The sequence below is a fragment of the Pongo pygmaeus genome, chromosome 8 (assembly GCF_028885625.2).
Source record: "Pongo pygmaeus isolate AG05252 chromosome 8, NHGRI_mPonPyg2-v2.0_pri, whole genome shotgun sequence".
In the NCBI taxonomy this organism is placed as follows: Eukaryota; Metazoa; Chordata; class Mammalia; order Primates; family Hominidae; genus Pongo; species Pongo pygmaeus.
In genome coordinates this window covers 138,571,630-138,597,320 of record NC_072381.2, presented here as the reverse complement: position 1 = coordinate 138,597,320, position 25,691 = coordinate 138,571,630, and positions in this window count along the sequence as shown.

Genomic DNA, 25,691 nt, shown 5'->3' with positions numbered 1-25,691 from the left:
CCAGTTGGGAAGATGCTAAGTCCTGCAGCCGCCTGGCCTGACTCGCCTTGAGCCGGCCTGCCCCAGGTTTTCTATGAGTGGCTGCCGTCATTACAGCTGGAATTCTTCCAGAAGGTGTGGGAATGCCAGAGCCGGGTGGGGGCAGCCACCTCTGGGCTTGAGCCCTCGGCCAGAAAGGGCACAGCCCCTGGGCAGAGGACACCAGCTGCTTCCCACAAACGCTGACGACCGACTCTGAAGGCAGGGACCTTCAGAGGGACATGGCCTGCTTCCTCCCCAAGTCTCAAGTCCAGCGGCTGCCCGGGGCAGGGTCCATGCACCTTGGGGCATCTGTGTCCCTGCAGCCCCCAGGCAGGACTGAGGCACCCGCTGAGGACACGGAAGCCGGCACCTGACCGGCTCCTCCAGTTCCAGCCCCAGAGGCTTCCGGCTGCGGCCGTGATCAATCGCAATATGCAAATCGCTCATTTATGAAATCTCCTCACACCAGGGCAGCCTGACTCATTATTCAACACTCCAGTTGTGTGCACAGAATCCCCAATGACCCCACAAGCCAAGGGCTTTTGATAACAGACCCCTGTTCCGGGCGGCGCCGTGTCTCTCCTGCCTCAGCGGGGCTTGGGGCGTCTGTGATCTCATCTCAACTCCACACAGACTTTGTTGAGTCCTGGGGTGTCGGAGGAGCCTGGGTCCTCCTGGCTGGGGAGGCCGTCGGGCAGACGAGCCCCGGGGGCAGCACGGAGGCGGATGAGGAAGCCCCTCTGCTCAGCAGCCTCTGCACACGGTGTTCCAGCGTCCACACGGAATGGTGAGGGGCCTCACAGCTGCTCCACAGATGGGACTCTTAGCCCATTCCCCAGTCCCAGGCCTGGGCAGTGCTGGCCCTGGGGAGCTCCCCCGAGGCCTGTTCCAATCTCAGGGCTGCAGAAGGGAGCCCCCAACCCACCTCACCCAGTCCCCAGGTCCCGGAGATCTGCAGAGTCTCAAAGCCACGGGGCTCTACCCCTCAGACTGTCCTGCAAACGGCTCAGCCTCTCTCCACCTCCACCCAGTGATGAGAACAGGCTCCTGTAAGGAAAACAGTGGGGCTCAGGGGAGCATGCACATGCACCGAGCAGGTTCAGAGACTCCACGTCCGGCAGAGCAGCCTCCTGGCCCAGCTCCAGCCTCCCCCCGGCGGCTCCTGGTCCCCCGGACAGGCTGCAGGGAACGGCTGCTCCTCTGGGTCAGAGGGGCTTCCGGGGACCAGGCGGGCAGAGGGGGCCATGCTCTTCTCTTTCCCACTTCTGCTGACCCCGGGGCTGTGGGGTTGGAGGGACACCAGTGTCTCCAAGTGGCTGGCACAAAGTCATGACAGGGTCATAGATCACTGTGGGAAGCGGGAAGGTGAGAGAAGCGTGGGGCCACATCCGCAGCTGCAGAGGGTCCCAGCCTCGGCGGGGAGCACAGCTCCAGCCCACAGCCTCCCCGACACCCCCAGCGGCAGGTTCCCTTACAAGGACACTCGTGCCTGGATTAGGGCTGCTCCCACAACCCAGGATGATCTTGCCTCAAAAGACCCTTTTTCCAAACCCGAGTGCTTCTGGGGTTAAGATGGAGACACGTCTTTTTGGGGATGGTTCCTCAATGTGCTACACTCTTTAGTCCCAGGGACCCACTGCTCAGACCCAGGAGAGAGGTGGACCCAGGAGGGAGGTGGAAGAAGTTGGTGCAGTGAGCGGGGCGGGGATGCTGCAGCCAGGAGCAGACAGGAGGACGAGGTCTGTGTGAAGGGCCCTCCTCGTGAGCACTGGGCCTGGGAGCTGGGGCTGCAAGAGAAGCAGGATCCAGCATGGGAACAAGCCTCTCTCTGGAGACCCCAAATGTGGGCTTCACACCGGAGACGGTGTGAGGCTCTGGGAGGTGGTGGACCGGCTGCGTGCAGGGCTGGCCTCCAGGGAAACACATCCGGACTCAAGGCAGCTGAGAGAACCGCCGGTGTTTCAGGGGAGGCGTCGGGGACACAGCCGTGGTCCATGGGGCTCACACCTGAGATCCAGACTCCAGGGACTTCTTTTCAGACCTTCCCAGTCTCGGCAGAGTCAGGCAGCTGCGACAGGCTGCAGCTTTCTGCATTCCCCGTAAGGGAAGGATCCTTAAACAGTGAGCCTGTGTGTGGGGGCAGAGTCAGTGCCGACGAGGCAGGGTGGACCCCACACTCCCGGATCCTGTGACGACTGAGTCAATGCGCAGAGGCCTGGAGCCAGCGCAGCCCTCCCACTCCCCAAACAGACGGGTTCAACGTTCCTGGCATAATTTACTTTGTTACATTTTCACTATTTATCTGGAATTTATTTTGGAGCTAAGGACATGAGGATTTTCTCAGGAAAGGAAAACAGTCTAGTTTGCGTTACCTCAAGTTTTTTTCTACTAACTTTCCTAATTTTGGAGTGGGGCGTATAGACTTAATTCCGTAATGTTGTCTTCTATATCAATGTAATTTAAAGTATTATATCCTGGCAGAAATGGAAAGTGTATCATAAAAGGTTTTCCTAAGGCTGACAAAAAAAAAAAAAAGGCAAATTCTGTAAAATATTGAAAGCGGTTTATTCTGAGCCAATAGATTGACTGACCGTGGCCTGAGCTACAGTCTCAAGAAGTCTTGGGAATGTGTCCAAGGCGGGTGCGTCACAGCTTGGTTTTATACCTTTCAGGGAGACGGAAGTTACAGGCAAAGACGTCAGTTAGTCCATGGAAGGTTCAGGTGGGACACGGGGGCTTGCATCAGGATTCAAAGATTTTCTGGTTGGCAGTTTGTTGAAAGAGTTAAGCTTCGTCTGAGAACTTAAAAAGTCAGGAGACAGAAAAGCTTGGCTTGGGATAAAGTGGGCTGTAGACACCAAGGTTCTTGTCAAGTAGCTGAGGCCTCCAGGTAGGAAACAGCCTTCAGAGAGAACGGAGGGTGGAAGTCTCTTTTCCAAGTTTAAAAGGTGTCGGGGACAGGCGCGGTGGCTCACGCCTGTAATCCCAGCACTTTGGAAGGCCGAGGCAGGTGGATCACGAGGTCAGGAGATCGAGACCATCCTGGCTAACACGGTGAAACCTCGTCCCTACTAAAAAAAACACACACAAAAAATTAGCCGGGCATGGTGGTGGGCGCCTGCAGTCCCAGCTACTCAGGAGACTGAGGCAGGAGAATCGTGTGAACCCGGGAGGCGGAGTTTGCAGTGAGCCGAGATCGAGCCACTGCGCTGCAGCCTGGGCGACAGAGCAAGACTCCGTCTCAAAAAAAAAAAAATAATAATTAAAAAAATAAATAAATAAAAGGTGTCAGACTCCTAGTTAATCCTCTGTAGGTCTGGGAAAGACCTAGAAAGGGAAGGAGACCCTCTAAGATGCAATGCTCCCCCACAGCAGACAAGCCCATTTCTAAACGCGTCAAAGGCATACGTTGTGGCGAGTACCACGTGCACGTCCTCAGGGCCTGCCGTCTGCTGTCAGTGTGGAAGGCTGCACCAGAGTCAGGCTGGGAGTCTGTCTGTCCGTCCTAACATCTCTATTGTAACATCAATGCTGGTTGGTGGTGCCCGGACGCCAAAGGGGAGGGGGTGTAACGAGAGGTGTCCGCCGCTTCTCACCATGGCCGGGAACCCCGTGTCTCAGGTTCTCTTGGCCATGAAGGGGGATCCGTCCAGTTAGTGGGGGGCTTAGGGTTTTATTTTTGCTTTACACTAAAATACTCTGAAACTGCACCTACTTGCAACTAAATCAATTAAAAATTCATTAGCTTCTATTTGAAACGCTTACATTTTAAAGCTCTCAGACTGGGCGATAGATCTCTGTCCTCATCTACATATACTTTAAACATTAATGTGTTTCTAAAAACAATGGGTTTTCTCTGCAAACCAAAAATATGTTTATTCATTTAAAAATTTATATCCTAAATAATTTTTAAAACATTCTTAGTGGACGTTAGCTGTCCTTTCTTGCAAAGGGAAGGTTTGTTAAATTAGCATATTCATTTAGTGCAGGCTGATTGACGTCCAGGGACTCCAGGCATATCTGAGGCTGTTTACGGTCTGTGGATCTCTTTTACAAACATCAGCATCTCATTAGAGCTAAAAAAAAAAAAAAAAAATACCTTCTGGGAAGGCATTTGGGCAGGTGTTACCACTATCTTGCTTTCTGGAGGAGGAGAGACCTTAGCCTGCCAGGCTCACAGGGTGGTAGAGTGAAGGCTCAGCCCCCTCTGCCCACCCCTGGGGGAGGCCGCTCAGGATCCAGTGGGGAGCCAGAGCCCCGGGAGGGTACCTGAGCCCCTCGGTTCCTATAGCAGGGATGATTTATTGCTTTCAGTCCGTCGTCTCATTGCATGATATTTCTCTTTTAATAGTAATGACTTAATTGTGTTTGTAAAATATGATACATGGTCCTTATCAAGAAAAAGTCAAGTTTCCCAGAAAATTACCAAGAAAGTAAAAACTTATCTAAAATCTAACCACACAATCAGATTCTTCTTTGTACATACTCATAGCTCGAAAGAAAGAAGAATTTATTTCAGAAAATTGGAATAATATACTATTTCAACAAAGCATTACAAATGAATTTTACTTGAAATTGTTGATGAAAAGAGTCAAACTCTGTAAAATATTTGAAGAGATTTATTCTGAGCCAAATATGAGTGACCATGGCCCGTGACACAGCCCCCAGGAGGTCCTGAGAACCTGCGCCCCAGGTGGTCAGGCACAGCCTGGTTTTATACATTTTAGGGAAGCATGAGACATCAATCAAATACATTTAAGAGATACATTGGTTTGGTCCAGAAAGATAGGACCACTCAAACAGGCTGGGGGGGGTGGCTTCCAGGCTATAGACCGTCTTCAAGCTGAGGAGCAAGGAAGCCAGTCCGAGTCCCAAAACCTCAAAAGCAGGGAAGACAACAGTGCAGCCTTCAGTCTGTGGCCAAAGGCCCGAGAGTCCAAAAGCTGAAGAAGTTGGAGTCTGATGTTCGAGGGCAGGAAGCATCCAGCACGGGAGGAAGATGGAGACCAGAAGACTCAGCAAGTCTGCTCTTTCCAACTCCTACCTGCTTTATTCTAGCCATGCTGGCAGCTGATTAGATGGTGCCCACCCAGACTGAGGGTGGGTCTGCCTCTCCCAGTCCACTGACTCAAATGTTCATCTCCTTTGGCAACATCCTCACAGACACACCCAGGAATAATACTTTGCATCCTTCAATCCAATCAAGTTGACACTCAATATTCACCATCAAAGTCCACCCCTTGTCTAATTGAATCCATACACATCTCCTGAAAACATATAGAATCTTCAAATAAAGACAATAATAAAGTCATAGTAATGGTTAATGTAACACAGCTATGCTTTGTACAACTGGAAGCTCACTAATACTTAACCTCAATGCTGTTACAGTTTACAACACTTCAGTGCGGATATGAAGTCAATAAACCTCATGTCACATGATAGAGGAAAAAGAAAGGAAATAAAATATTTTCATAGTACAAGTGTACATATGCACGAACATGTTCTTAACAAAATAAGGACTAAATACTCATGACAATTACAGTCCTCATTTCTGCAGCTGGTCACATGGTCGTAGCTGGTATTGATGACTGCCTTCTTCTACTGTCCATTCTGTATTCCCTTTGCCTTCAGCATCACCTCAGCGGGTCGTGGTTTTTTTCCTGGTGGAACGTCCCAAACCTTCAGTCCTGAGGGGTCTGGGTCACTTGTAGTCTTGCCTGGATTGGGCTGTTGTAGTTTCCCGTTGACCTTAATCACTGGGCATGGTAATACTAGGAGACGCCCTAATGGATCTCCTGTATTCCATGTATACTCTTCCTTAGCTTCGTTGTAGAGTAGTAGACTGATTTCACCTTGATAGACCAGGTCAGTCACCCCAACAGTGTAACTCCCTTCTTAGCCTGTTGACATAAAGGTAGGAGGAGCCCAGAGTATCCAGGTGACAATCTTAACTTCCAGTTCAGTGGGATTGCTGTTTTGTCTCACGGTGGCAGCGTTCCTCCCTCTGGAACTAAGACCTCTAGGCCAGCAGAACGTAATGTTGCAGGAACAGGAAGCAAAACTTTTGCTGGTGGATCATTAGGGGTGATGGTGAGTGATGCCACTTCCACTTCCACCCCTTGATTCCCAGACCCGTGAATCCTGGCTATGGGAGAAACAGTATCATATATTGGACGCTGATTCAGAGCATCCACGGCCCTCTGGAGAACTTTGCCCCAGCCCTGCAAAGTATTGTCACCTAGTTGGTGTTGTAATTGTGACTTCAAAAGGCCATTCCACCATTCTGTCAACCCAGCTGCTTCAGGATGATGGGGAACATGGTAAGAGCAGTGAATTCCATGAGCATGAGCCCACTGCCACACTTCTTTAGCCATAAAGTCAGTGCCTTGGTCAGAGGCAGTGCTGTGTGGAATACCGTGATGGTGGACAAGGCATTCTTTGAGTGCGTGGATGGTAGTCTTCACAGAAGCATTGCGTGCGGGACAGGCAAACCCATATCTAAAGTAAGTGTCTATTCAGTGAGGACAAACCTCTGCCCTTCCCGTGAGAACAGACTGAACTAGTTCATTCTCCTGCTGCTATTAATATAAAGAACTGCCAGAGACTGGGTAATTTATAAAGGAAAGAGGTTTGGCTGACAGTTCTGCATGGCTGGGAAGGCCTCAGGAAACTTACTGTCAATGAAAAGAATCAAACTCTGTAAAATATTTTAAGAGATTTCTTCTGAGCCAAATATGAGTGACCATGGCCCATGACACAGCCCCCAGGGGGTCCTGAGAACCTGCGTCCCAGGTGGCCAGGTACAGCCTGGTTTTATGCATTTTTAGGGAGGCATGAGACAGCAATCTAATACATTGAAGAAATACATTGGTTTGGTTCAGAAAGTTGGGACAACTCAAGCGGGGCTTCCAGGCTATTGATGAATTTAAACATTTTCTGGATGACAATTGGTTGAGTTTATCTGAAGACCTGGGATCAATGGAAAGGAATGTTCAGGTTGAGATAAAGGATTGTGGGGACCAAGTTTTATTGTCCAGAGGAAGCTCTCCGATAGCAGACTTCAGAGAGAGAGCAGGTTGTACAATGTTTCTTATTAGGCCTAAAAGGGAGCCTGGCTCTTAGTTGATTATCTCCTGGATCTGCAAAGAAAGGAAACAAAGGGGAAGGGGATTCTCTACAGAATGAGGATTTTTCCCACTAGAGACTTTGGAGGGCAATTTCAAGGTATAGCAAGAAAATATATTTCAGGGTAAAACATTTCGATTTTTTCCCTTGTTATGCCAGAGTCAGATTAGAAAGTAAGTCACAATATACAGGGTTAAATGAAACCCATCTGATGAGAATTTACGGTTTGTAGGGCACGACTCCCCAGACTCCTTAGATAGGAATTTGGGCAACATGAGAACATCAGAGCTTCATCCTCATCACAATCATGGCTGAAGGGGAAGCAGCACCTTGTTCACAAGGCGGCAGCAGGGAGAAGTGTGAGCAGGGGAAATGCCAGGCGTGCAGATCTCATGAGAACTCACTCACTATCACGAGAACAGCGTGGGGAAACCGCCCCCACGATCCAGTCACCTTCCACAGGGTCCCTCCCGCAAAACGTGGGGATTATGGGAACTACAATTCAAGGTGAGATTTGAGAGGGAACACAGTCAAACCATATCAACATGCAAAGCACATAGTATGAGTGTTGGGTCCTACAGCCGTGATTCTGCTGGTGCTTAGCATGGAAGGGGCTCCCGGGCAACATCATGGTGCTGTGACTACCCAAATGTGAGGTTCATTCTGGCTCTGTCTTGGTTGGGTGGACTCTGGCAATAGTCAGTTTTCAAGAGCAGTTCTACAGCCCAGTTCCCTTGGATTCTCTACATGTATGATGGCAGCTCATGGGTGTGATTCCCTCAACCTGCCACATAAGAGAGGAGTTCAAGGGTGTGATTCTGTCATTCCCTCCACGTGGGAGAGGAGCTCACGGGTGTGATTCCCTCGGTATCTTCGTATGTGAGAAATTCCTGCTGCTAGGATGCTGTCTCTATTGCCTAGGATTCCATTTTTGGCCATAGTTTCCTTATGCAGAATTCGCATGTTTCTGGGCCTTGGGATTCTGCGGGAAGCCTGTGGACAGGCATGTCTCTCCCCACATGTGACCTGCTTTTTCTGCCTGAGTACCCATAGGATGCTCTTTCCTCCCGCCATCTGGGAGCCTCGTGGGGAGAGGCCTCTGCTGGCCGTGCTGTCGCATCTGCCTGGGTGTTTCAGGACAGCGTTCATCGTCCATGGCTTTGTGTTTTCTGTCCTGGGTTTCTGTTCTTTCCCCGGGAGCACCTCTGTAGAGCCCCCATGTCCCTGCATCTCCTTCCACTGGGACTTTGACTTGGTGACTTGGTTCCATTGCTTTGCAGCTTCTTCAGGCCTCTGCCGCTTCCCCAGCTCTGCTTTTGCAGCCTAGGACCATCCACGAGGCTCTCCTCCCTGCCATGGGTGTGTTTTTCTCTCGTTCCTTCCTGAGCTCGGTGTTTCGGTTGGACCCCGGCTGCTCTTCCTGAGAGCTTTGTGGAGGGAGGTGCTGCCGCTGTAGGGCTCGGCCACGTTCCCATCGGAGACTCTGGCGGATCCTCTCCAGCCTCACGGGCTCTGGGTGGGGATGGCCACTGGCTGAGGAGCTGGGGAGCTGCCTGCCCTGCCCGCCACCCTCTTTGCTGCAGTCTCTCTCCACGGTGGCTGCCTCCGTCTTCCTCCCAGGCTGGCCTGGGCCCAGGAACCCATTCAGCTCACAGGGTTCCCTCCAGGCCCTGTGGACCTCCCCTGCCCTCCTGCCTTCACCACACCTCGCTCTGACGCCTCCCCAGGACTCTGACGCTAGTGGGTTCTCAATCGGGGTTTGCAGCCCCGCCCTGAGGCTTGGCTGGCCTTCCTGTGTGGTCTTGAGAAGTCTGGGTTGCAGAGGGGGTACACGACCCTGATCAGCACCATCGATGCCTCCACTCCAGGGCCGCATCTCTGGGCAGAGCTGGCACTCCTGGCTGCCTGACCCCACACGCCTGGGCCTTGGTCGTGAGGCCTGGTGGCCACAGAAGACAGGGTCAGGTCTCAGACATGCAGGAGCTGAGTGGGGGGCTGCTGTCGAGGTCCCCAGGCTGCCCAAGGAGCATGGAGGGTGAGGCGCCCACCCCCTTGGAAGAGAGGGGTTCTTAGTCCGTCTGTGTTGCTATAAAGGAATGCCTGAGGCTGGTAATTTATTAAAAAACAGCTTCCTTTGGCTCACAGCTCTGCAGGCTTCACAGGCTGCGTGGCCCCGGCACCTGTCTCTGGTGAGGCCTCAGGAAGCTTCCACTCTTGGTGGAAGGCGAATGCGAACCAGCATCTCATGGGGACGGAGAAAGGAAGAGAGAGGGGAGGGAGGTGCTGGGGCTCTGTTCAACAGGCAGCTCTCTGGGGAACTCAGAGCAAGAACTCACTGCCCCAGGGAGGGCACCAAGCCCCTCCTGAGGGATCCGCCCTGTGACCCATGCACTCCCACGAGGTCCCACCCCCAACACGGGGGATCACATTGCAGCACGAGGTTGGGAGGTCACACCACAGCAGAGAGTTCCCTGGGCTGGCATGACCGAGGCGCTGTGACCGGGCCCTGCTCTCTGCACACCTGCAGGTGTCTGCTCCCCGGGACACCCGTGTCCACTTTCTCCCTTGATCCACAGTGACCCCGGGATAGCCACATTCCCAGGAGGAGGGAGAAGGGGGCAGGGAGAGGACAGTGTCCATCACAAAGAGGCCCCTCCTGGGCTGGCCTTCAGCGTGAGCTGCCTGGGGGACTCCAGCAGAGGCAGCCCCACTCCCCACTCCCCACTCCCCATGCCAGTGACACGGCCCTCCCGCCTCTGTGCTCCATGAGGCTGTGGGCTCGGGTGGGAGCTACTATAGAAACTCTGGGCTGTTCGGCAAAGACGCCCTCTGCGCCCAGGCCTCTGGAGCAGGCGCGCCCCACCTGTCTGGTGCCTCAGCACCTGGTGCCCAGTGATGGCCTCCGTGCCCCGGCTAGCTCCTGCCCCTCTGTTCCTTTCTAGGTGGCCGGTCAATGACCCCCACCACCCCACACGCCTCATGCCACCTGCACCCACAGACAGACCTCAAGTCCCAGGATGGAGCCCTTACAAGGGCTGGGGCCAGCTCCCCTGATCAGCTCAGGTGGGATGCCCCTGCCTTACCCCCAGGCTCCAGGCCAATTGACTGATTAATCTGACAGGCATTTGTGGGAGCCTCCATGAAACGACTGGGCTGGTGCTGGGACCACAGCGTCGACAAGTCAGGCTGGCCCCTGTCCTTGGAGCTCCTGCTGGGGGACCCAAGTGAGCACACAGTGTGGGAGACAGGATGGCCTCTCTTGGGGGAGGCCTTGAACTGAGCCCTGGGGAGTGGGGGAACGGCCATGCTGTACCCCTATACCAGGAGTGGGGGAGGCTCATTCCTGGCAGGAGGATGAGCCAGGACACAGGCCCAGGGCGAGAAAGAGCTGGGCTCAGAGAACTCGGAGCAGGGACATGTGGAAAGGCCGGGAGGATGGACAGCCAGCAGAAGCCGGAGCCAGGAGACTCGTGGGGTCCCACAGGAGACGGATCTGGCCCAGTGCAGCCCCGTTCAGTAGGAAGAGGCCTGAAGAGCCAGATCTGGCCCAGTGTGGCCCCGTTCAGCAGGGAGAGGCCTGAAGGAGCTGGTCCCTCTTCTGGCGATGAGTGTCTGCGGTTGCTGAGAGTCCCATCACCCTGTCCACTTATGGGGATGCCGGGCCTGAGCTCTGCAGGGCTGGAGAGGAACAAGGCTGGGCAGGTGCCTCTGGCCAGGTGGGCAAGTCGGCCAGTGGCTGGGCCCCTCAGAGGGGACGTGGAGCGCAGCTCCCCTCTCCCATCTCACCCTAAACGGCAATCCCGGCTGGGGATCCACCTCACTGCAAGAGAAGAGCCTCCTGCATCTCCAGCCGCCAGTACGGTTCCTGCAGTTCCCAGGGAGCGGGAGCTTGGAAGAAAAATTGCCCTCATTCCCACAGCTTGCTAATCACGCTGGAAGACACATGGAGAGCAGAACACGGGCTCTGGATGAAGAAGGACAATGAAAACTTTAAACAAGTGAAAGAGTAGCAAACTCCCGGCCTGCGTCCCCAGAGGAGGAGGAACCGGCAGAAGCACCTCGCACCTCTTGATGAGCAGACGCCGGGGACAGCGTTGTTTGCGACACGTGGGAACGTGCTTTAAAAGCAGGTCAAAGACGACGTGTGTGTCAGATGCCTACATGCCACCCGAGGCCCGGTCTTCTCATCCACCATCAATTATAAAGGCTACCTGGGCCTCCAGCACGGCCTCCGTGGCGTGGAGCATTCTCTAGCTGCAATCCCAGGAAGCAGCACCTGTCTTTCCGATGTTCCTTCCCGTCTTCCATCTGCTGCGAGATCAGACCTCAGAGCCCCGTGGAGCTCGGCCAGCGGCAGGTGCGTCCTCAAAGGCAGCTCGGAGCCGGCTTCCTGGCCAGCAGTGGGCGGGCTTGTTGAGCTGCATTCTTGATTTCCTGCCTTCAACACCAGAGGAACCAGTGGGCTTTTGATACGTGGTTCACAAATAAAACGGAGCAGACTTTGTGAGGGCCAGCGCATAATGAGGGATGCATCCGCCTTTCCTTTGACGGTTGCACAGTGACAGGCGCCCTTGGCTTTTGTTGGAAAGTGCAGACTTTTTTTTAAACAAACCTTTTGCTGTTAGAGAACGAGAACGGCATGTACTGGTGCTAGCTGCGAGTGGTCCCGGAGTTTCTGTGTAAGACTATTTTGTTGTTCTCGAGGCCAGCTCAAATGATGTGCTTCTAAAGTTGAGTTTCTGTGTAAGAATATTTTGTTGCTCTCGAGGCCAGCTCAAATGATGTGCTTCTAAAGTTGTATTTTTAACTGGAACATCCAATCCTAGCGACTGGGGTCCAGGCCTGGGAGGCAGGGTCCCTCCGGCGGATGAGTGACGTCTTTGTGTTGAATGAGAAAAGATGAATTGAAGTCCAGCTTCCAAAGCTTCTTGCGCATCTCCCAACCTGCCCGCGCCTGGTGGGTTGAGGGTGTGTCTGTCTGTGAAGAGCCCTCGGACACCCAGGGGTTCGGTGCGACCAGGCCGGAGCCGGGCTCGAGGACCACCCATGGGTTCTGCAATGGAACTAGGACGTCCTGAAACTCAGGTGGCTCTGAGGTGCCTGCCCCTGTGGACGAGGAGCTCCCATGTCACTGAGAGACCCCGGCACACAGGACCCTGGCACCTCCCCCGTGGTGGGCGTGGCCTTCCGTGTCCCAGAGGAACAGGGGGAACCTGTGGTTTGGGTTTCCCGGCGCATTGTTGGGTGTCCTGGAGGAACAGGAGGAACCTGTGGTTTGGGTTTCCCGGCGCGTTGTTGGGTGTCCTGGAGGAACGGGGGAACCTGTGGTTTGGGTTTGCTGATGCGTTGTTGGGTTGCAACAATCTTTGTTCTTGCGACACTGCTCCAGCCCAGGCATGCGGTGAGGTGTCCGACTGTTTCACGGCCCTCTGGGAGTGTGATGCCCTGAATTCCTATGGCCCAAGGCTCAGGAGCAGCCTCTGCCTTTGGGGCGAGAACCCAGGAAGGGGCCGTGTGGCACTCGGATGACATCCTGGTTCAATATTGTCACGCAGTTTTCCTTGAAGGAAAGAATGGAAAATGCTGGTTCATCTAAACTTTCTCATGTTTTATTTAGGATGCTGAATTATTCACTATGGCCCTGAGCCTCCAGTGATCCGGAACTAAGCTGCCCGTTCATTAGGGACACCTCCTGGCACTGCCTTTTCCTCTGCATCTCGTGGGGACTCTGGCTTGGCACCCCCTGGCCCCTGAGGCTCTGGTATCCAGGCTCCCCTGAATCAGCTCCCTGAAAAGAAGTCAGAGGAAAGCAGGTGGGGGCATGGCCTCATTCCCTGGTGAGGTGAAACAGGAAGGTGAAAACATCACACTTAAAAGGACTGCAAGGTCCTGCAGCTCTGCAGCCCTGAGCCCAGAGCCTGGGAACATGGCCGGTGAGAATTGGGCCTCAGCTCAAACCTGGTGCAAGCTGCTGGCTTCTCAGGGAGACGTGTCCACTGCTGCTCAGCTGCTCCATGGCTTGGCTGGCACCTGGTCAACCTCAGTCTCCTCAGGGCAACTGAGACCCTCACCCTTAGGGATGAGGCCCAGGAACTGCGCCTATGGAGCTGGGCCAGCTGTGGCTACCCTTGGACCCTCTGCAGGTGCCCTCTGATGGGACACAGCAGAGATCAGCCTCCCACCACATGCCCACGGGTCCGTTGGCAACTGTGTTTCCCTGATCCTGGGACGGCTCACTCAGTGTGAACTGGGCAACCCTGAAGGCGGCGATGGCCCTGCCAGGGAAGTGCCAAGCTCCCAAATTATTCACAACATCTAGGAGGAGGGCAGAGATTCCAGGGGTGCTCTACGCAGCCATGTTCTATCCTAAATTAGTGAATTATAACAGGGGTCTCATCCTCCCAAGAGGCCTCAGCTAGAGCATGGCCACCCTGCTGCCGACACCCCTGTCCTCACCAGAGCTACTATCCCGAGGGAATAGCCCCCACGTTTCACCATCCACCCAGCCACCCACCCGTCCATCCATTCATTCATCCACTCATCCACTATCCCGAGGGAATAGCCCCCGCATTTCACCATCCACCCAGCCACCCACCCGTCCATCCATTCATTCATCCACTCATCCACTATCCCGAGGGAATAGCCCCCGTGTTTCACCACCCACCCACCCACCCACCCGTCCATCCATTCACCGCCCACCCGTCCATCCATTCATTCATCCACTCATCCACTATCCCGAGGGAATAGCCCCCGCATTTCACCATCCACCCAGCCACCCACCCGTCCATCCATTCATTCATCCACTCATCCACTATCCCGAGGGAATAGCCCCCGCGTTTCACCACCCACCCACCCACCCGTCCATCCATTCATTCGTCCACTCATCCACTATCCCGAGGGAATAGCCCCCGCGTTTCACCACCCACCCACCCACCCACCCACCCACCCGTCCATCCATTCATTCATCCACTCATCCACTATCCCGAGGGAATAGCCCCCGAGTTTCACCACCCACCCGTCCATCCATTCATTCATCCACTCATCCACTATCCCGAGGGAATAGCCCCCGCGTTTCACCACCCACCCACCCACCCATCCATCCATTCATTCGTCCACTCATCCACTATCCCGAGGGAATAGCCCCCGCGTTTCACCACCCACCCACTCACCCGTCCATCCATTCATTCATCCACTCATCCACTATCCCGAGGGAATAGCCCCCGCGTTTCACCACCCACCCACCCACCCACCCGTCCATCCATTCATTCATCCACTCATCCACTATCCCGAGCGAATAGCCCCCGCGTTTCACCACCCACCCACCCACCCACCCGTCCATCCATTCATTCGTCCACTCATCCACTATCCCGAGGGAATAGCCCCCGAGTTTCACCACCCACCCGTCCATCCATTCATTCATCCACTCATCCACTATCCCGAGGGAATAGCCCCCGCGTTTCACTACCCACCCACCCACCCACCCGTCCATCCATCCATTCATTCATCCACTCATCCACTATCCCGAGCGAATAGCCCCCGAGTTTCACCATCCACCCACCCACCCACCCACCCGTCCATCCATTCATTCATCCACTCATCCACTATCCCGAGCGAGTAGCCCCTGCGTTTCACCACCCACCCACCCACCCACCCGTCCATCCATTCATTCATCCACTCATCCACTATCCCGAGGGAATAGCCCCCGCGTTTCACCATCCACCCACCCACCCACCCGTCCATCCATTCATTCATCCACTCATCCTGCTGTTCACTCAACAGACACATTGAGCCCCTCTGACTCCCGGGTACAATGAGGTGCAGAGATGAAACAGATGCACCTCCTGCTCTCCAGTATCAAAACCTCCAGGCGCAGCACAAGTAACTGACTCCTCAAACACCGAGATAAATGTCAGTGCAGAAGGGAGAAAGTACTTCAAGTGAAAGAGATTCTTGTTTCTAGGGGTGGGCTGGGAGAGCAGAAAGGAGCTCCCCAGGAGGCCACATCTGGGCTGAGTCCCACGTCAGAGAGAACTCGGGAGGGCTGGTCCTGCGATCCGTGCTTAGCCTGATACTGGCCAACTGATCATGAAAGAAGAAAAAAGCACCTGGGGCTGACTTTTCAAATGGCAAAGGTGACGCCACCCGAGGACCGTGAGCCGGCTGCCTCCCTGCAAGGCCCTCATGGCTTGATTGCGGAGGTCACGGGCTCCACATTCCGTGCCACCCGTTCAGCTTGGATTTCAAGGCAAAGCTGTTGTCCGTGAGCTCTGTGAAGCGGGCTCACAGTGCACTGGTACCAACCTCAGGAGAGGACTCGAAACACCGTGCAGCTCACACACTTGGGGATCAGAGTGTTTGCCTGAGCTGGGCGAGGCAGAGCACTCACACAAGTTAGGAGGAGCAACCTGATTACCCAGACAGGCAGCAAGGGAGAACAGAAGCCCAGGGTTCACGGCAAGGTGGTCCCCCAGGCTCACAGGGTTCACGGCAGGCTGGTCCCCAGGCTCACAGGGTTCACGGCAAGCTGGCCCCCAGGCTCACAGGGTTCACGGCAAGCTGGCCCCCAGGCTCACAGGGTTCACGGCAAGCTGGCCCCCCAGGCTCACAGGGTTCACGGCAGGCTGGCCCCCCAGGCTCACAGGGTTCACGGCAGGCTGGCCCCCCAGGCTCACAGGGTTCACGGCAGGCTGGCCCCCCAGGCTCACAGGGTTCACAGCAGGCTGGCCCCCCAGGCTCACAGGATTCGCGGCAAGCTGGCCCTCCAAGGCTCACAGGTTGGCAGCAAGCTGGCCCCCAGGCTCGGGAAAGCAGCCCAGGGCAGGACGGGCCTCGCCTGCATGTGCCCCATGTGTCCCTGCAGCGGAGGGATCCAGAAGGTGCTGCTCTGAGTCCACACCGAGGGGACAGCATGCACCAGGCTTCAATATTGCAGGACACCTGCTCTGGCTGGGCTGTGGGGCCACAGGACACCTGCTCTGCCTGGCCGCGGTGCTTCTGGATACCTTGCTCTGGCTGAGGTCCCACAGCATACCTGCTCTATGGGGGACAGGAACAGAGCCCAGCTGCCAGGCCAGCTCCTCCCTCTCTCAGGATGCTGCGTTCCCAGCAAGAATCTGCAGTGGTTCTTGAGAACTACAAGCAAGAAAGTGGGTGGGCACTAGGTGGGTCCAAGGCTACTCAGAGACTCACCTGGCCCCACTCAGCTGTAGCTGAGAGCCATGTGTGTCCAGTTCTGCGTCACCGCTGGACAAGAGACGTCCTGCTAATTTTTCCAAGCCAGCATAGTAAATCATTAATAATTGTGAGCCTGTTTAAAGCATTTACTTTTGGAAAGTAACATCAGGGTTTCAAAGGCAAGAATCACCAGGAAATGCGGGGCTGTTGGTAGCTATCGAGTTTTGTCCCCAGAACACATTGTAAGGCAGGCAGCAGGCCCAGCTGGGCAGTGAGTGGGCTGGGGTTGGCCCTGTGGCCTGGGGCTGGTGGACATGTCCTCTGCAAAGCCCCCACTGGAGCCTGGGCCTGCCTTGCTGGTGCAGAGGAGGCTGGTGCTGCTGGGATTCCTGTGAGGAAGCGGCTGATGTGGGCCACGGGGCACCACCGTGGCACCTGAGGGGCCCCACTGGAGGAGCCAAGCGGGTACCCACACAGGGTACCTGCCCCTGAGGAGAGAGATGGATGCTGCAGTCCTGGGCTCCCCATCCCCTTCTTTGCCTAACATCCGTGTGTCGAGGAAATCCTGCCTCCCAAGCAGAACACATTCCAGCTCCTCACTTGGGAATTTTACTGCCCTGCGTGGCTCCCAGCCTGCATCAGGCTACGAGCTCTGCCCTGTTCCTGGCTCCTCTTGCCCTGAGAGCTGTGGGTCCCACCCTTTGGCTTGTCACTCAGAAGCAAGGCCTCGTCCTCCACCCGCCTCTCTCTCCAGGGCCCGCGTCTGCCCACGCCGGCCTCTGCTCTGACGCTCTCCTGGGGGTCAGCTGGCCTCCTGGGCCCACCCAGGCACCCCCCCGCACCCACACACCCCATGCTCCGTGCTCGGCAGGGCCCTCCTTCCCTCTTTGTTTGGCAAAGGCTCTGTCGCCCCAGATCCCTCTGGCTCCCACACTTGCTCCCGCCCTCACTTAGGCTTCACCGACTGCGCCTCTGAGCCCATCCCTGCAAGGGGGGCAATGGGGGCCCCTGCCTCGTCCTCCCCCCACCAGGACCTGGGCTTCACAGGTGAGCAACAGGTTCTTGGCAAATAAACAGAAACCAAAGATTAAGTGTGTCCCCAAATGCCAAAATGCCACACTATCTCCGCTGTTCCAGGACTCTGGAGGAAGACCCTCCCAGCCCACTGGTCGCTGTGCACCTGCAGGGCTTGCTGTGTGAAGGGATGCAGGGCGCATTGCTGCAGACAGGAGCCATGGCCCTGGGACGCCGCCTCGTGCTGTGTGGAGAAGACCTCTGATGAGCCCTCCTCTTCCTCTGTGTGGGTGCCAGTGCTGTCCCCAGACAGGGCTGGGAACTGCTGGACAGAAAGCAGGGAGCCAGCGTAATGGGAGCTGCCCCATTCTAAGGTTCATTCCCTCATGCTGATCAGATAACACAGGGTGTCCAGCCTCTCCAGGGAGCCTTAGGGAGATTGGAGGGCTAACTTCAGAAACCTTAGTCTTCAAGTCTTACTTGTCACCTTTCCAAATGTTATGGAAGTGAGACATTGGATATGACAGTCTGTGGTCCCAAAGTCAGGCAGGAGCGGAAGTGGCCACAGCCTCAAGGGACGTGGAGGGAGCCCGGTGGCCCCATCTCCGCAGAGCTGAGCCCCGCCAAGTGTTACTCTGGGACTGCTCTGCTGGGTCTCACGGCAAAAGGAGATGGTAAAAATAACGTGGCCGTAAATCCTGGACACCCAACAGGCCGTCAAGCCTGCTGCAATGCCAGCTGCTGCCACTCTCGGTTGGGGCCCCTGCCAGCATCTCCAGAGCTGACTTTGTTGTCAGGTGTGTGACTCTGAGACTGGAGTGAACAGACGGCTGCTTTCCGAGGCGGGAGGAGTGAGAGCTTCATGGGCGGCAAGAACGGATCCAGTGACATTTCGATTGTTATTTAAAAGCGATTGAAATGCCTGGGGCAAAGTTTTACATGACTGACTTATGCTTCCTGGAGACAAAGGAGCCGATTTCAAGTTTTCAAAGACAGTAAGTGTTCAATTCATGGAGGAAAAAAGTCAAAAGCAGTGTAAAAGTAGGATGCTGCCTTCAAACTGCTCACTGAACCCCCGAGACAACGCAGGAGCTCTCAGGAACCTCTTGGGAACGCTCAGGGGGCTGTGGCCCCGAACGAGCCAGGGCAGATGCTGTTCCAGCTGCAGGAGCGACGCGGACTCCGGCAGCCACGTCAGATCTAAGTCAACAAAACGGTGCCACCCCGGCCCTCGGCAAAGCCCAGAGACCACAAAACAGCCCCTAGAGGTTTCATACCCCAGAAAACCTCTGCTTGGAAAAATGTTTAAAGCAAAACTTTGGGTTTTGGCTGTCATAGAGGAGAACGCGTGTTTCTGGCAAGATGAGGTCGTTGTGAGCCAGGGGCATTTTATCACCAGTCCCCACCTCTCAGCCCTGGTTTGGAGTACGCTCAGGTCAGTGCAAGCGCCTTCAGGAGGAGCCGCCTTTCTGTGAGCAGGAAAGACAAGGGTGCCCGCCCCAGTCACATCTTTCACACTTTCATCCTGGCAATGAGAGCGAAGACTCCGGGGCTGGAAGGAGCAGGAGCTCCAAGACCCCGGGGCTGCAAGGAGCAGGAGCTCCAAGACCCCGGGGCTGCAAGGAGCAGGAGCTCCAAGACCCCGGGGCTGGAAGGAGCAGGAGCTCCAAGACCCTGGGGCTGGAAGGAGCAAGAGCTCTCCTCTCAGTGGTCACACCTGCAGGCTCAGCAGCCAGAGACCCAGGACAGTCATCTGCGGCCCCACCTCCTTCCATTGTGGACCTGGAACACCACTGCCCCACGCAGATCCACAGGCCCCGGGTACAGGCTGAGGCTAAGACAGTAGCAGCCACAGCTCTGGGCAGCCGCCCTGACACCCATGACCCACCGCACTTGGTGAGGCCCCTGGTCATGCGAGGCCAGCCTGGCGTTTTTGGAAGGTGTGTGTGTGTTTGCGAACCATGTCTGTTAGTCATGGCTACCAGAGGCTCCGCTCCAGCTCACTCTTGCCATGGTCACGTCAGTGTCACCCGATTTCTATTTTGGCTGAGAAATGCTGCAGACAGCCCAGCCAGGCTTGGGTTGTGAGTGTGGGTGGTCGGTGGGACCTTTCATGGAAACGCAGGCGCTGGCCGGTGCTTGGGGAGGCCGGGACCAGCCCCACAGGGCACAGGCAACAGCTTCCGTTCCTGTGCTCGAGGTGGACAAAGTTGAAAGGTGCTGATAAAAGTGCCTGAGCCGGAGAGGTACGAGGGAGAGGGAGCGAGGCCCAGACACCTGCTTGGCCATTTTGAGACAATCCTGAAGCCAAAATCTCCACTGGGCCCCAAGGCCAAAGGGCTCCTGGGAACCTCCCCTGAGCGGTGACAAGACCTCAGCAAATTCTTTCCAAATAAATTGTTTTCCCAATGGCTGAGGGCAGGCTAGCCTCCCGAGGATGCTGGGTAATCTGATTAGATGCCGGTGGGGAGGGAGGGAGGCAGGAAACAGCCCTCCCCCGGCCCAGAGCCGTCGTGGCTGAGGCATCATTCGGTGGAAATGATTTTTAGCTGCTAGAAACCCAGAGTTGCCCACGTGACAGCCGCGTTTCTGAGTTTGTAGGTAATGATTCAAACTTAATTCTGCAGAGCAGTTTAAGTCCGTTTTTGCTGAGCTCTGCCACCCACGGCTGCGGTGCTTGGACCACAGTCCTGAAGAGTTTAAAGTCCATCCAGACTCCCAGAGCCAGGAGCCTCAGACCCGCCCCAGGCACCCGGCTTTCCACGAGCTCCAGAGGCAGATCGGCCACCTCACAGACCTGTGCCTGTGTGAGCACCTCTGCTCCTGACGACAGGGCTGGGGACTGGGGGCCGGGTCAGTCCCACTTCCAGGTCAGAAAGGACCGATTGCTATCAGCCTTTGCCCTGCAATGTCAGGAGGCTGCCCGTGTATTCTAAAGAGGGTTCTCTCTGCACAGCTCAGAGAGGACCCAGCTGATGTTGCCCTGGTGGGGTCCGCGGGACAGCGTAGCCAGGCCGAGGGCCGACTCCGGAGAGCAGGACGAGCCGCCTGGGCCCTCAGCGGAGACAAGGGCGGTGGCCTCTTTCCACGGCCGCCATGCAGAGCCGGCCCTGCCTCCCTTAGGCTCCGCCAACGCCTAGAGCTCCTCGTGGGTGATGGCGGGGCTCACCTGCTCCCGAAGGACATCGTGGGGGTGGGACCAATGCACGCCCCACACCTCTGCAGGCTTCAGGCTGCTGCGCTGCACGTCAGAGAGAACCACGCTGGGGCTGGTGGGTGCCCTGAGACACTGGAGGGGAGGGAGGGGAGGCAACGGAAGTAAAAGGTTGTTCTCGGCCTGCGATCATGTGCGGGCAGGACTGACGTGGGGAAGACCCCGGGTCCTCCCTGTTAGGAGCGTAGTTCATGCGTGTAATGCGGATACGTTATCACAGTTTGTAAGCTCGATGTCTGCCGAAATGTCTGGAACGCCCAAACTTGATTAGACCAACTGCACTGGGGGGTTCCAAGGAGGGACGACATCACGAGCCAGGTGTGCCAACCTCCAGGAGAGCCAGACACAGGTGGATGCCGTCGAGGGACTGTAGAAAGAGGATTCCCCAGTCAGCTCAACCTGCTGGCTGAGACTCAGACTCACGAGGATGAGACACTGCCACTCAGAAAGGGGCCCGGAGTCGGCCGCCAACCTCGACGCTGGAGAAACCATCCCTGGAGACCCAAGGGCTCCCGCGACCTCCCTGTGCCTTATCGGTGTGAGATCCTGACCTTTCCCTAACAGTGAAAACGAGGAGCTGTGTGCAGTGTCACTGGGAGAAATACCTACACTTTTAGGAATTGTTTGTGCCAAGAAACTGTGGGATTCAGGCATTAAGCCACAGTGTCTCTCGTCCTCTGCCGCTTCACCCGCTGCGCACGACGTCGCCTCTCTAAATTGTTCCGTGTGTAGATCCCGGCACGTGCCAGGCGTCCCCCTGGAGTGCCTGTGCCGAGCTGGCAGCGGGGGCCTTGCTGAGGAGCTGGTGCTGCTGCCGGCCTCGCTTTCCAGTCCTGACTCCACGCCCAGGCCCGCCGGGCATCGGCTGTGACCACAGGTGACATTCAGGCAGCAGCCAGCGCCCTGTTGCCTGCCCGTCTGTCCCTGCTCCTGCTCACCCTTCCCTCAACTCAGGGCTGGGGCCGGGACCGAGGAGGGGCCGGCGGGAGGGCGGCCGTCACCGCAGACAGGTTCAGACTGGAGCGACCAGTCTCAATCACACCAACCAGCCCAGGGGGAGGTTCTGAGCATTTGCTTGGCTTTTTGGAACTGGAAACACGCATTCCCACAGAAGCACTGCTGTACAAATAGCGTTCCCAGCTTCCCCCCAAACACATATACCCTTGGAGTGTGTCCCAGGCAACAGCACTGCTGCCTCTAACTCCTGGAGCCACCCCCTCTCCTGACTCCTTCGGGGGAGAAGGTGGCCATCCCTTGGGGGGAGAAGGTGGCCGTCTCCTGGGGGAGAAGGTGGCCATCCTTTGAGAGAAAAGGTGGCTGTCCCTTGAGAGGGAAGGTGTCCATCCCCTGGGGGAGAAGGGTCCATCCCCTGGGGGAGAAGGTGGCCGTCCCTTGGGGGAGAAGGCGGCCATCCTTTGAGAGAAAAGGTGGCTGTCCCTTGAGAGGGAAGGTGTCCATCCCCTGGGGGAGAAGGGGTCCATCCCCTGGGGGAGAAGGTGGCCGTCCCTTGGGGGAGAAGGTGGCTGTCCCACCGAGAGCCCCATTCTCTCCTTTGTCCTGTCAGGGCTGTGATGACCTCTGCCTACACGGCAGGAAAGGACAGACAGGCTTCCACCCGTGGTCTGAGGGGCTGTGTCAGGAGGCGTGGGTCCGCACCCTGGTGCCTGGCTGGATGGGGGACAGGCAGGGTCCCTGGATCTTGGGGTGAGGAGAGGCCCTGACTTCACTGGCTCGGGCTGGACCTCAGGTGGTCTAGGCCACTGGTCTGCGGCCGTGTGAGTGGCCCGGCCCATCTGGTGCTGCTCAGGACATGATTGGTCGAGCGATCACCTACGAGGGCGCGGGCAGAGCTGGGGATCCCGCTGGGGAGGCAGCAGCTTCTCACACCCAGCACTGTGTCTCTGCCCCCAGCCGGCACCCGCCCCAGCGACTCAGGTCCTTGGGTGTTGGACTGGACTGCAAGGCGGTGGCCCCGGCCTACAGACAGTGCTTCCCAAAGCAGGCAACTGGACCTAGAATTTCAGAGGCCAGAGTTGGGTGCAGTTAGGGGTCCCAGCCCAGCTCCTCACTTGCAGATGAAGATGCTGAGTTCTGGAAGGTTCTGTGCTTTGCCCAAGACCCCCACCAGCTGTGGCAGAACCCTCGCTTTCACTGGTTCTAGACTCTGACTCCTCTGAAGGCCCTGGGATCCCTGTGCCCTGCACGGGGGTTACAGCCTGCATGTCGATGTCAGGCGCCCACCCAGTGACTTGGGGCAGAGGTTGGTGTTTCGGTGGCTCTGACGCCCAGCCTGTGCCCGGCATGGAGCTTCAGTTAGTGACACATGGACAGGTGCTGGGACCCCTTTGAGAAGCAGCTGTGCAGGGCACAGGCTCTCCCTTCAAATGCGTCTGGAAGTAGCTGGGGGCGGGCACAGGCGGACATGAATTCAGACTGGATGCCCTCTGGAACAGCCGCGTCTCCAGCCACTGTGAGCATGAAGGGACGGGTGCTCCCAACATGCAGATGTGTCTGAGGATGAACTTCAACCCGGGTATCCCCAGCAGTGCACATACTGTTAGCGACTTGGGGCACAGGGTCCCCCGCTGGCTGGCCCAGGAGTGGGGCAGCCCCAGCCCTTCTGAGGACGAGACCCCTGTTTCTGGCCTATGTTGCCCGCTACTGGGAGAGCAGCATCTTTGCCGCGGTGGACTTTCCTTTATCCTGGACACAAATGTCACAGCTGCCCTTAGGGAAGCACGTGGAGCCTCCCCACCCGCCTGCCCAACACACCACAGGAGGGGCCCCAGCTCCACCTGAGCCATGTCCCCCTCGGGTCCTTCCCTCCAGCCTGTGACTGTGTGAGGCAGGGGTGCGTCCGACGGCCACTAGCCAGCCACCCCGTCCCCACGAGGACACCACCGCCACTCCAGGAGCCAGGACACCAGCTGCACAGAGTGCGAGGCAGGTACCCACATCCCAGGGCCCCGCCTGCAAACCAGCTCTGAAGGCAGCACACACCCAGCGTGGAAGGGGCCGGAAAGAGTCTCAGGGGTGTGTGCCTGATGCATGTTTATGCTGCATGAAAAGGAAAACATTTCAAACCCCAAACAATCTTCACCTTTATCTAAATCCGGAAAAGTGTATTTTTTCATTTGTTCAGAAAGAGCATCTCTCGGAGGCAGCCTCGGCTGTCACTCAATATTAAACTGTCAGAAAGAAACTCCAGCCTCATAGCTCAATAAACCATGTGGAACAAAAAAGAAATCACAGGCTCTTTTACAGATTTTACAAAAGCAAGATGATGCTTTTTTCAGGATACAAAAATCCCATTTTTCTCTTTTAAGAAAACATACTGTATAAAATCATGGTGCTAAGAATCACATCAACAACCTGGATTTTAATGTGGGGGAAGAGTGTTCAGCAGAGAAATCCTTTTCTCCCCAAACGAGAGCTGCGGACACCAGAGACAGTCCCGGGGCACCAGACATGTCGCAGCTCCTGGAGCGTGTTCTGGACTCTGGCTCTGGTGGGGGAGAGACCCCTGGCTGTGATGACCCCTGGCTGACAAAGAGGACAGCCCTTGGGCCTGGGGGGTGGAGGCTCCGCTGGGTCTTCCTGAGCACCTGGTGCCCCCGTTCTGGAGCCCCCCCATCCCCAAACGTTTATGCAGCAGCAGGAGGGCGGGTCCCTGCACACGGTCCCAGTCACCACGCTCCCTGTCACCACGCTCCCTGCGGGTCCCGCTGTCCTACTAGACGCCCATGTGGCATCCGTGTCTGCTAGACGCCCATGTGGCCTCCGTGTCTGCTAGACGCCCATGTGGCATCCGTGTCTGCTAGATCCCCCTGTGGCATCCGTGTCTGCTAGACGCCCATGTGGCATCCGTGTCTGCTAGACGCCCATGTGGCATCCGTGTCTGCTAGACCCCCATGTGGCATCCGTGTCTGCTAGACGCCCATGTGGCATCCGTGTCTGCTAGACGCCCATGTGGCATCCGTGTCTGCTAGACGCCCATGTGGCATCCGTGTCTGCTAGACGCCCATGTGGCATCCGTGTCTGCTAGACGCCCATGTGGCATCCGTGTCTGCTAGACGCCCATGTGGCATCCGTGTCTGCTAGACCCCCATGTGGCATCCGTGTCTGCTAGACCCCCATGTGGCATCCGTGTCTGCTAGACGCCCATGTGGCATGTCGGCACCTGGCGCCCGGAGTGGCTGGGGTCTCTGTGAACGGAACTGGTGTGTGGCCATACACGAGAAATGGTTGGACCCCTCCTTGCCGGCTTCAGGATGTCCTCGGAGGCTGGCAGCCACAACCAGAACCGTGCAAACTTTTCCAAGGCAGCGCTGCCTCACAGGTGCCCTGCATGTCCCAAAGACTCAGAGAACCGCACGCGGCCCCCTCGGCGGCATGGGGGATGGGGGGACCCACAGGGAGTGTGGTGACAGCAACCATGGCAACAGCGACCGTGGCAACAGCGACCATGGCGACAGGGAGCGTGGTGACAGGGAGCGTGGTGACAGGGAGCATGGTGACAGGGACCGTGGCGACAGGGAGTGTGGTGACAGGGAGTGTGGTGACAGGGAGCATGGCGACAGGGACCGTGGTGACAGGGAGCGTGGTGACAGGGAGTGTGGTGACAGGGAGCGTGGCGACAGGGACCGTGGTGACAGGGAGCGTGGTGACAGGGAGCGTGGTGACAGGGAGTGTGGTGACAGGGAGCACGGTGACAGTGATGTCTCTGCTGCCCAGTCAGGTTCCCAGTCCTTGAGCCTTGGAGAGGCCGAGGGATGAAGAGGGACGACGGCGAGCTCCACCTGTGCCCGGTCCAGCGGGAAGGAAGGAGGGAGGGTGGCAGGGTCAGTGGTGTGGCAGCAGCTTCCTGGCCTGTTCCTGGCTCTTTCCCGGGTATCTCGATGCTGCGCTTTGATTGCAAATGGTCCAGCACAAAGACGGAGATGGGCAGCCCCGGCCTGCTCACCCGGCGGATGAGATCATCTTAGGGGATGGCCGGGGGGAGGCAGGTGTTGCTGCCTGGCTGGGCCTGCCCTGGATGCAGCTTCTCCACGACACCCGGCCACGGCACAAAGGACAAGAAACATGTTTGTTCTGAGTCTCTCAAACAGGCATTCTGGAACATTCCCTTCCACCTGACTCTCCC